General features: G+C 52.9%; 1 protein-coding gene across 1 annotated transcript in view; it reads left to right on the top strand.

Moving 5' to 3' along the window:
* The first annotated feature begins 802 nt into the window (after positions 1–802).
* The window catches only part of ADCY7 (adenylate cyclase 7), a 73,613-nt gene continuing 63,546 nt past the window's right edge, over positions 803–10,869 (top strand). The window contains exon 1 of the mRNA XM_021931940.2: positions 803–886. The gene's annotated coding sequence lies outside the window, so the exon portion shown is untranslated. The remainder of the gene's footprint in view (positions 887–10,869) is intronic.

Raw genomic sequence — 10,869 nt, 5'->3', positions numbered from 1 at the left:
TAACTCCTCTCAGTGAAGTGGGAACCCCTAGTTCCTGGGTGCCAGGGAGCTTTAGACCAGTGGGAAAGGGCGGGACTCATGGAGGTCTGCGAGTGAGAAATGCCCTCGTGGGCTTGATTACTCCCGCCGACGGTCTCCTCTGCCCCTCCCAGGGTGACTCACAGGAGGCTTTCTTGCTCACCCTGTCTGAGTTTCTTGGAAACAGGGCAGATTTTTTTTTTTTTTTTCTGCCAACACTGGGGCCCCACCCTAAGCTGCAGGGATCACAACGAGATTACAACACCTACTTTCTGATGACACCTACAGGGGTGGTTGCGGTCATCTCCCGCCTCTGAGCCCTGCCATAGGAGGTTAAGGCTTGAGTGAGACGCAAGGCGGGACCAAAGCTCCCCCGGCTTGGGAGGAGGGCACTGGCCCGCCGTCTGTGGATCCTTCCAGAAACACTGGCTCTCCTGGAGGGGAGGGGAGGCCTGGGGCAGAAACACTGGAAGAGTTTGTTAGAAAGTGTTTCCCTCTGGGGGTGGGGCGGGCCTGGCGCTCCCCAGCACGTGCGCGCGGTACCTGGAGAAGGTCCTGCTGGGACGCCTTTCCTTCCTGCCGCGCCCCGAGGTTGCCCGGCCGCTCCCTCCCGCGTCAGCGCATTTCCCACGGTTCTGGGGGAGCTGGGGCGGGGCGGGGGCAGCTGCGCCTGCAAGGTGGACGCGGCCTACGGGGCGCCCCCCAGTCCCCCGCCCTGGCTCCCGCCCCCGCGCCCTGGGCCTGGGACACGCGGCCAGCGGGGGGCGCCTGCGGCCGCTCCTCCTTCCCCGCCCGCGGTGAGCGCCGGGCCAGCCCGCGGCCACTGGGGCGGTCACTCGGGCAGCGGTGGAGCGGGAGCGCGCGGCAGGTGAGCGCGGGGCGCAGAGGAGCGCGGCGGGCGGGCCGGGGATGCGCCCGGGGTCGGGGGAAGCCCGTGGCCGGTGCCCCGCGCCGCGCGGTCCCCACACAGACGGGCGGGTGGCCCCTCTCCCGGCCCGCCCTTCCCCGGCCTCGCGGGCGCCCGGCGGTGGCGGCTTCTGCCCGGGTGGGTCGGGAATGCTCCGAGACCCTTCTTCGGGCCACGACCTCCTCCCTTAGGCACGGCCGGCAGGGAGACACTTCCCAGACGCTGCCCCAGCCGGAGCCCGCTTTCCGATGACAAGACTGAGACCCGAGGGAGGCCGCCCGGCCCCAGACCCCTGCGGTGGAGCCCGGCTGGCTTAGGGCGCAGAGCAGGGCTGGCTCCGGGCGGCGGGGCCTGTTGGATGCAAACACTGCACAGGGTAGCAGCCTCGGTGGGCGCAGGACCGGGCTGTGGGTCTGCAGCGCTCCCGCCAGAGCCAGTAGAGAGCAGGACCCCTCCGTGGCCAAAGAGGACCAGGGTCCATGGGAGGGTGAGCCAGGCCCGGCCCTCGCCTCGGATCCCAACCTGGGAACCCAACGCCTCGCACATGAGGAAGTGACAATGGGAGCCGACCCCTGTTGGGAGAGAGAGGCTGGAGCCTCTTCACGGATTGGAGTTGTTCCCTCTCCTGGTTTATGTCTCAGGTCCCCTCCCTCAAAGGCCAGGAACTCCTTTCTGAGTCCCGGCGCTGAAGCTGGAAATGATCGCGTGGGCGCCGTGAACAGAAGTAGAGCCCTTAAAATGAGGAACAGGATACTCTGTGTGGTCGGCTGAAGCCCCCTCGGGCCCGTCCGGAGTGATGCTCCAGAGATTGATTGATTGAATGAATGAATGAATGAATGAATGAATGACCAACAGGACTGTAGTGGACTCTGGGTGAGGCCACAGCTGTGGGGACTTAGGCAGAGGCTTTGGGCCCTGAGAGGAGGGGGTTCTGGGGTTCAGTGAATGCCTTCAAACATGGGCAGGTGCCCTTGTAGAAGGGAGTTTGTGGGCTGTGGAGCTGGGGGCAGGCTGTGGGGAGGGGTCAGACTCCAGGTTTATGGGGGGGCCTCACGGAAGTGGCTGACTGGGCCTGGGTAGAGGGGTGAGAACCCTCTTCCCCACTATCTGGTGAGTTGAGTCCATATGCGGAGGCAGGATTTTTTTTTCTTGAAACCGGGCCTTGCTCTGTCCTCCAGGCTGAAGTGCAATGGCACAATCATGGCTCAGTGCAGCCTCCACCTCCCAGGCTCAGGTGATCCTCCCACCTCAGCCTCCCTAGTAGCAGCTGGGATTACAGGTGTGCGCCACCATGCCCGGCTAATTTATTGATTTTTTTTTTTTTTTTGTAGACACATGGTCTCACTATGTTGTCCAGGCTAGTCTTGAACTCCTGAGCTCAAGTGATCCTCCTGCCTCAGTCTCCCAAAGTGCTGAGATTACAGGTGTGAGCCACCATACCCATCCTTCCTTTCTTTTTTTTCTTTTCTTTTATTTTCTTTTCTTTGACTCCTGATTTTATGATTGAGTTTCTTCTCCATCTGAAGCTGTCTTCTGTGGCTGGGAGCCTGGCCTCCCAGGACCAGGTCTTCTAAAGCTGCCTCCCCGCTGCTCGGTATTTGGGATCGCCAGGTGCTGGGTCCTCTTCCTTCAGCAGCCACACAGGCCCTGAGTGCCCCTGGGCTTAAAAGAATGGGTACTTTTGGGCTTTTCACAGAGGGGAGCAGGGAGAGGTGAGGCCTGCTGGGCCCTCCCAGGGAGCCTTCCAATTTCCAAGGCCCTTGCAAAGCCCCTGCGTGTCCCTTGTGTCTTTAATCATAAGTCAGCCAGGACCCCAACGACCAGCCCATTCGCAGGTGAGAGAGCTGAGGTCCTCACAGGTCTGGTAGCAAGGAGCTGGGCTCTTCTGATGTGGTCTTGGTGGAGCCTGTTTGCATCCACATCAGTGAGCCTGAGCCCCACCCCTGAATGCAGAGTCAAGTGGGCCTGGTGAGTGCCCCACGGTGGGCAGCACACATTCCCTGCCCTTGCCCCGCCCACCTCTTCCTCTTCCCATTCCTACCCTGTACCTAGAGTTGCCCTGGGGCTTTGCTCCTAACCCCTACCTCTTGGAGCCCCCTTCTTGATGGGCACAAAGGAATGTTGCTGATGGAGAGGGGCTTATGTCTCCTCCTTCTCATCCCTGGCTGAATCCAGCAAGGGGTGGCCTGTGTCTGGGCAGGAGGCAGAGAGGTGAGTTAGGTGTGGGCCCTGCCGTGGCCAGTAGGGGAGACGGAGTGGATGCACTTTGACCCCAAACACTCACACTGCAGGCAGGCCAGGCTGTGCTTTTGTGCATTGAAGGGTAAGGAGGGACCGTTACTTTTTACAGATACCCTGTACAAAAATTTAGGGTATCTTTGGGGGAGTTTGTGGACAGATCATTTTCTTATTTAGTCATGCTTTCTGTGTTTTCAAAATTGCCAGCAATGAGGAAGAAAAGCAAAACTTTATTCCCTTTGTGTTTGCTCTGGTAAATTTTCAAGAGCAGTTCTGCTGCTTCTGAATCTTAGAATTGGGTTTGCAGATGAGGTCTGGAGGCTGATGCCAATTTTTGAATTTGACAGGACAACACATGGTGAGGTTCCAGGATGTTGAAGTATTTCAGTACACATTAGCCTCACAGCCTAACAGAATGGCCTGGGACTCAGGTGGATGATGCCCTGTTGGTCGGTGGCAGAGCTTCTTGCTGGCATGTCACCTCTTCCGCTGTGTGTCTGCTGGGATCTGTGGCTCATGGTGGTTGGGAAGCTACCTGGGTCCTGCCTCCTCTTCCCAGATGTGCAGACTGTGTGTGGCCGCTTTGAGTGCTTTCTGCTCTCTGCATAAGAACCTGCACCATTCCCACTTCCCAGGCCTTGCCCTTTGCTGCGCCTTCTTCCTGTAACCCTTCCAGTATGGTCCTATTGTGTGTCTTAGCAAGTACTCAGGCTCTGGCCTGGCGCAGTGGCTCACGCCTGTAATTCTAGGTCTTTAGGAGGCTGAGGCAGGCAGATCGCTTGAAGTCAGGAATTTGAGACCAGCCTGGCCAACATGATGAAACCCCGTCTCTACTAAAAATACAAAAATTAGCTGGGCATGGTGGTGGGTGCCTGTAATCTCAGCTACTCGGGAGGCTGAGGCAGGAGAATCTCTTGAGCCTGGAAGGCGGAGGTTGCAGTGAACCGCAATTGCACTACCGTACTCCAGCTTGCTCTGGGTGACAGAGCAAGACTCTGTCTCAAACAACAACAACAACAACAACAACAACAGCAACAACAAAAAACCAAAGTACTCAGGCCCTTCTTAGACAGTTGACCTCATGGGTTCCCCCTGAGCCCTGGTCTGTGGGTTAGGGATGTGGCCTGCGGGCAATTATGACTTCAGGCTCTGCCTTTTGGACCTGGACATTTGGGCCTGGACTATACTGTAAGGGGAGAACATGGCAGGCACTGCTGGCCCCAGCCCTCTGAGGCCCTCATTATCACCCAGTTTGCCAGGAGGTGGGGGGGCTCCTTTGCAGGTGAGCACATTCTTTCCCTGGAAATAGCTACGTGGGGCCCTGCTGGGTGGGGGTGGTGGGCATCTGGCCAGGGCCATTGCCAGGCTTGGGGAGCAGGCAGCCTGAGGCCCAGCCCATGTGTGCACAGAGTGCTCCTTCAGTTAATGACTACCTGCTGAGTGAGGCGCCTTGAGCAGCCGTTTGCAGAGGGAGCCCCTGTTCAGTTAACAACAAAGGTCTTTCTTTGGAAACTCTTGGGCCTGGGAGACAAGAGCAGCACAAGCTCTAAAGAGAGTCCCCCCGGCTTGAGTCCCACCTCAGTGTTTGGTAGCTGTGTGATTTTGGGCAAGTGCTTCAACCCCTCTGAGCCTTCAGTTTCTCACTTATAAAATGTGGACAGTAAGAGTACTTATCTCAAGGCCGGGCGTGGTGGCTCAAGCCTGTAATCCCAGCACTTTGGGAGGCCGAGACGGGTGGATCACGAGGTCAGTAGATCGAGACCATCCTGGCTAACACGGTGAAACCCCGTCTCTACTAAAAAATACAAAAAAAAAAAACAAACTAGCAGGGCAAGGTGGCAGGTGCCTGTAGTCCCAGCTACTCGGGAGGCTGAGTCAGGAGAATGGCATAAACCCGGGAGGCGGAGCTTGCAGTGAGCTGAGATCCGGCCACTGCACCCCAGCCTGGGCGACAGAGTGAGACTGCGTCTCAAAAAAAAAGAGTGCTTATCTCAAAGGCCAAGGATTTAACCTCCAGGTTAAAGGACACTGAAGAAAGGTGACAACAAAATGAATTGGCCGGGCGAGGTGGCTCACGCCTGTAATTCCAGCACATTGGGAGGCCGAGGCGGTGGATCACTTGAGCTCAGGAGTTCGTGACCAGCCCGGCCAACATGGTGAAACCCCATCTCTGCTAAAAATACAAAAAATTAGCCAGGCATGGTAGCTCGTACCTGTAGTCCCAGCTACTTGGGAGGCTGAGGCAGGAGAATCGCTTGAACCTGGGAGGCAGAGGTTGCAGTGAGCCGAGATCACTATACTGCACTCCAGTCTGGGGGGCAAAGCAAGACTCCATCTCAAAAAAAAAAAAAAAAAAAAAAAAACATAAAACCTAAAATGTGGTATGTGGTCAGGTGCAGTGGCTCACACCTTTAATCCTAGCACTTTGGGAGGTTGAGGTAGGTGGATCACTTGAGGTCAGGAGTTTGAGACCAGCCTGGACAATGTGGTGAAACTCTGTCTCTATTTTTAAAAATAAACAATTTTAAAACAAGTAAAATTAAATTTTAAAAATGCACTATGTGAGCATACGGTGGGAAAAAAGGTATAAAGTGCATTATTGAGACGGTTGATAAAATTGGGTATGGGCTGTAAAGTATTATATCAACATTAAATGATCAGATAACTGTTTATCTGAGCCCTTGTTCTTAGGAAATTTGCAAGGCTAAAGGGGCACAGTGTAGGTAACCCACTCTCAAATATTAAAGAGAAACAAATGTATAGATATCTAATAGGAGGCGGCAAAATGGTTCAAATAGGCAAATCTGGATTAAAAAGTATAGAATTATTTGTACTTATCACTTTTCTGAAAGTTTTTTGAAAGTATTTAAAATACAGCTTTAAGAAATGCCTGTCTTGCTGGTGAGGTGGCTTATACCTGTAATCCCAGCACTTTGGGAGGCCAAGGTGGGAGGAACGCTTTAGGCCAGGAGTCTGAGACTAGCTTGAGCAATATAGCAAGATTCTGTTTCTTCTCAAAAAAAGAAACAAAAAATTGCCAGGCCTGGTGGCACACGCCTGTGGTCCCAGGTACTCCAGAGGTTGAGGCAGGAGGATCACTTGAGCCCAGGAATTCGAGGCTGCAATGAGCTGTGATAACTCTACTGCACTCTAGTTTGGGTGATAGAGCGAGACCCTGATTTAAAAAAAGAAAAAGAAAAAGAAAAAAATGCCTGTCTTATGAGATTGTGGTATGATGAAATGACATTACTTCACGGTACTTAGAACAGCCTCTGGCACTCAGTGAGCATTAGCTGTTATTGTTGCTGTCACTTTTTGTTATCTTTAGTATGGGCAACGTATGTACCATCTCCTGTTGCCATGATCCTGGGGGTCAGGCCTTGTTTCTCCACTTTACAGATGACACAGTTGAAGCCCAGAGAGGTGAAGTGGCTTGCTCAGGACCACACTGCAGAGTCCAGCGCCGTGAGAGGAGGACTGCAGAAGTGCTTAAAGTTTATTTTGAATTAATCATCAACATTTGAAAACCACAAGATTTTTACATAAAGCCCAGATTTCTAGTTTCTTTTGCCAACTTAGGCCTGTACCCCTGGCCATGTTGCTGCGTGGCAGCTACGGGTGGAAGCTCAGCAGGGTGGCGCCTCACCCAGGGCTCGGGCCTCCAGTGTGCCCCAGTCCCCACGTAGCCGGCCAGCCTTGCCTGTCATTGCCCCCGCCTGGCCTCCGGGGGCTCTGAGTTCACTGTCCTGGGAAGTGATTGCAGGGTGCTGGGCCACAAAGCTTGGGTTCTCCCCTTCCCCGACCTGCTCCCCCACGCAGAGGGTACAGCATTGCACTGCCTTGACTCAGCCAGTATTTGAGCACCTGGTGTTTGTGGGCAATGGCCGGGGGCTTCAGGCGAGGAGGAAGAGGAGCTGAAGCTTTGGGACTCCAGCCTGCTCTCCTGTCACAGTCCCAGGCCTCTGTCCATCCCTCCTGCAGCCTCAACCGTGTGCCTGGCCCTGAAGAAGGGGTGTAGGGTGGCTCGCTGACCACGCCTTGAGGAGGGTGCAGGAGGAGCCCCTGAGCTGCTGTTTTTGTCCTCGTTGGGTGTATGTAGGCAGGCAGTCCTTTCCCTGCGCCAAGCCTCGGTTCTTCCTCTGTGAGATGGGGCTAGACCACCTTCCTGGAGGGTGGGTGGAAGCGGCAGGAACAGGACATGTCAGTGTTGAGCAGGGCTGAGCTCTGCACACATGGCTGACAGGATGGTTTCATTCCACTGCGTGACTTCTAATGCCACTGGTCCCCCGCCAGCCTGGCTTCGGGGCTAGCAGGAATGGGTTGAATAAAGGCTGGCAATAGGCATGCCCCAGGGTGTGGGGTGGAGGCAGCCACTGGGCAGGCATTGTTTATGTGCCTGGGTAGGCATTGTTTATGCGCCTTCATAGCTGTGCCTTAAGGTCCTCATCTCACAGTGGAGGGGACAGGCTCAGTGAAGATGGCAGGAGCTCACCTTGGTGAGTTTGGTGTTCAACAGATGGGGAAACTGAGGCTCAGAGAGGTGATGTGACCCTCAGAGGTCCCCTGATCAAGCAATAGCAATGCTAGGACTAGAAGCCAGAGTTTCTGCCTCCTGGGCTCTGGGCTGCATTCCCAGGAGGAAGAAAAAGCTCTTTTCTTATTTTTAAATAGTTTTCATTTTTTAAAGTACAGAAACAATTCACATTTAGGTAATGAAAAATCAGAAAATAGGCCGGGCGCGGTGGCTCAAGCCTGTAATCCCAGCACTTTGGGAGGCCGTGACGGGCGGATCACGAGGTCAGGAGATCGAGACCATGCTGGCTAACACGGTGAAACCCCGTCTCTACTAAAAAATACAAAAAATTAGCCGGGCGAGGTGGCGGGCGCCTGTGGTCCCAGCTACTCGGGAGGCTGAGGCGGGAGAATGGCGTGAACCCAGGAGGCGGAGCTTGCAGTGAGCTGAGATCCAGCCACTGCACTCCAGCCTGGGCGACAGAGCGAGACTCCGTCTCAAAAAAAAAAAAAAAAAAAAAAAGAAAAATCAGAAAATATAAGTAATAAGGTGGGGAAAAAACGTATTAATAGAATCTGACCTCGAAGTAACCCATTAGCATATTGGTGCATATTCTTCCAGACTTTTTTCCCCCAACATATTACAAGAAAAAAAGGTGAGCATTACAACTTCCCCTATTGTCCTCTAAGGGGAGTTCTGTCTGCCCCAGGCCTTGGGTGTGGAGTTGGGGGTCAGGGAGGTTGAAGTGTTACAGACATCAGCAGCCCAGCCTTTGACACAGGAGGTGCCCTGGGTGATTTTCTGTCCCCGTTGCAGATATTTCGGTTGTTTCCAGCATTTTTGCAGTTAGAGAGCTGCACTAAACAGCCTGTAGCTAAGTCCTTGCATATAGTGGGACTGTTTCTTTAGGGTAAATTAAAACGAGTCCATATCTTTTTCTTTCCTTTTCTTTTTTCCTTTTTCCTTCCCAAGATGGAGTCTTGCTCTGTCGTCCAGGCTGGAGTGCTGTGGCACAGTCTCGGCTCACTGCAGCCTCTGCTTCCTGGGTTCAAGTGATTCTCCTGTCTCAGCCTCCTGAGTAGCTGGGAATTACAGATGTGTGCCACCGTGCCAGACTAATTTTTGTGTTTTTAGTAGAGACATAGTTTCACCATGTTGCCCAGGCTGGTCTCAAACTCCTGGCCTCAAGTGATCCACCCCTACCTTGGCCTCCCAAAATGCTAGAATTATAGGTGTGAGCCACCGCGCCCAGCCAAAAATGGGTCCATTTCTTACCTTTGTGGTGCCCTCAGGCTGGACCCAGGTTTGTGGTGGGACCGCACCTGGGAGTGTGGAGGTCTCGGGCACTGAGCGCTTTCCACTGCCCACTCTTTTGTGGTCAGAGGATGAGACAGGGAGGGGCTCCTGGGGGAGGGCTTTGCCAGGAGTGTGTTCTGACGCCGCCCAGGCTGGCACTGGAAGCCTTTAAGCTCCTGTGGTGAGGTGGGTTGAGGTGGGGGTGGAGGCGGTGGTGTCTGCTGCTACATGCTGGTGGGGCCTAGGGGGCCAGAGCCTGGAGCCTCCTTTGCTTCCAGCAGGAGGGGACCTCAGGAAGAGCTTGCATGTGTCTCTGTCTTTGTCCTTGTCTGTCTCTAACTGCCTTTCTCTGTGTGTCTGTCTGTCTGTCTCTCTCTCTCTCTCTCTCTGTCTGTCTCTCTCCAGTTAGGAGCAGGGCTGAGGCTGGGTCTGTGTTTCTGACCCTGAGACCTCAGGAGAGTTACCTTCCCTCTCAAGACCACACGATCCTCATCTGTAGGAAGGGGCTAAAAATGACCCCTTTGCCGTGTGAGACACGGAGGAGATGGCAGATCCCACGGTGCTTTCAGTGACAAGGTTTTGACATTTCATTATGAACAAGCCAACAGACACAGCAGCAGACAGGGCAGCGCACCAGCACACCACCCCACGCACTGCTGCCTCTGCTTCCGCAGGCTCCAGCCCGTGGCCTCTGGGAGCTGCCTCTCCTCCCACACACAACCCCCTCCAGCCACCCTGTCACTTCATCTGTGAGAATGGTAGTCTATGTTACTAAAAGATAAGATGCTTAAAAAACACACAATGACCAAAGAACTGTTAAAATTAATAAACTAACAGAGTGAAGTTGTAAAGTCAACACACAAAAATCAGTCATATTTCTTTCTGTATGTTAGCTAACTATCTGAAAAAGAAATCAAGAAGATAATCCCATTCACAATAGCCACACGAAAAAATACTTAGGAATAAATTCAGCCAAGAAGGTGAAAGAGCTGTATGCTGAAATCTATAAAACAATGAACCAAGAAATGGAACAAGATACAAATAGATGGGATGTTATCCATGTTCATGGATTGGAAGAATTAATATCGTGCAAATGTCCATACTACCTGAAGCTATTGAATGCAGCCTCTGTCAACATTCCAGTGACTTCTCACAGAAAAAGAAAAAACAGGGAACACACCTTTGGTTTACACCAAAAGCTATGTCTCCCTGTCCCCCGCCCCCACTTCCTGCCAAAACAAAAGAAAAAACAATTCTAAAATTCAGGTGAAACCACAAAAGACCCCAAATAGCTAAAGTGATCTTGAGCAAGAAAATCAAAGCTGAAGGCATCACACTACCTAATTTCAAAATATATTACAGAGCTACAGTAATTAAAACAGCATTGTGCTGGCATAAAAATAGACATATTGGGCTAGGCATGGTGGCTTATGCCTGTAATCCTAGCATTTTGGGAGGCTGAGGTGGGAGGATTGCTTGAGGTCAGACGTTTGCAGCTAGCCTGCGCAACATAGCAAGACCTTGTCTCTACCAAAAAAAAAAAAAATTAAAAATTTGCCAAGTGTGGTGGCAGGAGCCTGTAGTCCCAGCTACTTGGGAGGCTAAGGTGGGAGGATTGCGTGAGCCTGGGAGCTTGAGGCTGCAGTGAGCTATGATTGTGCCAGTGTACACCAGCCTAGGTGACAGAGTGAGCCAATTTAAAAAAAAATATATATATATATATATAAAATTATTTTTTATACAGATAAGGCCATCCAAAGTGCTGGGATTACAGGCATGAGCTACCATGCCTGGCCCATAAGACCCTGTTTCTGGGGAAAAAAAAAAAGAGAGACATATCAACCAATGGAACTGGGTAGAGAGCTCAGAAATGAACCCATGAATGCATTTACAGCCC

This window comes from Papio anubis, chromosome 18 (genome assembly GCF_008728515.1).
Source record: "Papio anubis isolate 15944 chromosome 18, Panubis1.0, whole genome shotgun sequence".
Classification (NCBI taxonomy): domain Eukaryota; kingdom Metazoa; phylum Chordata; class Mammalia; order Primates; family Cercopithecidae; genus Papio; species Papio anubis.
This window is presented reverse-complemented; position numbering and strand designations above follow the sequence as displayed.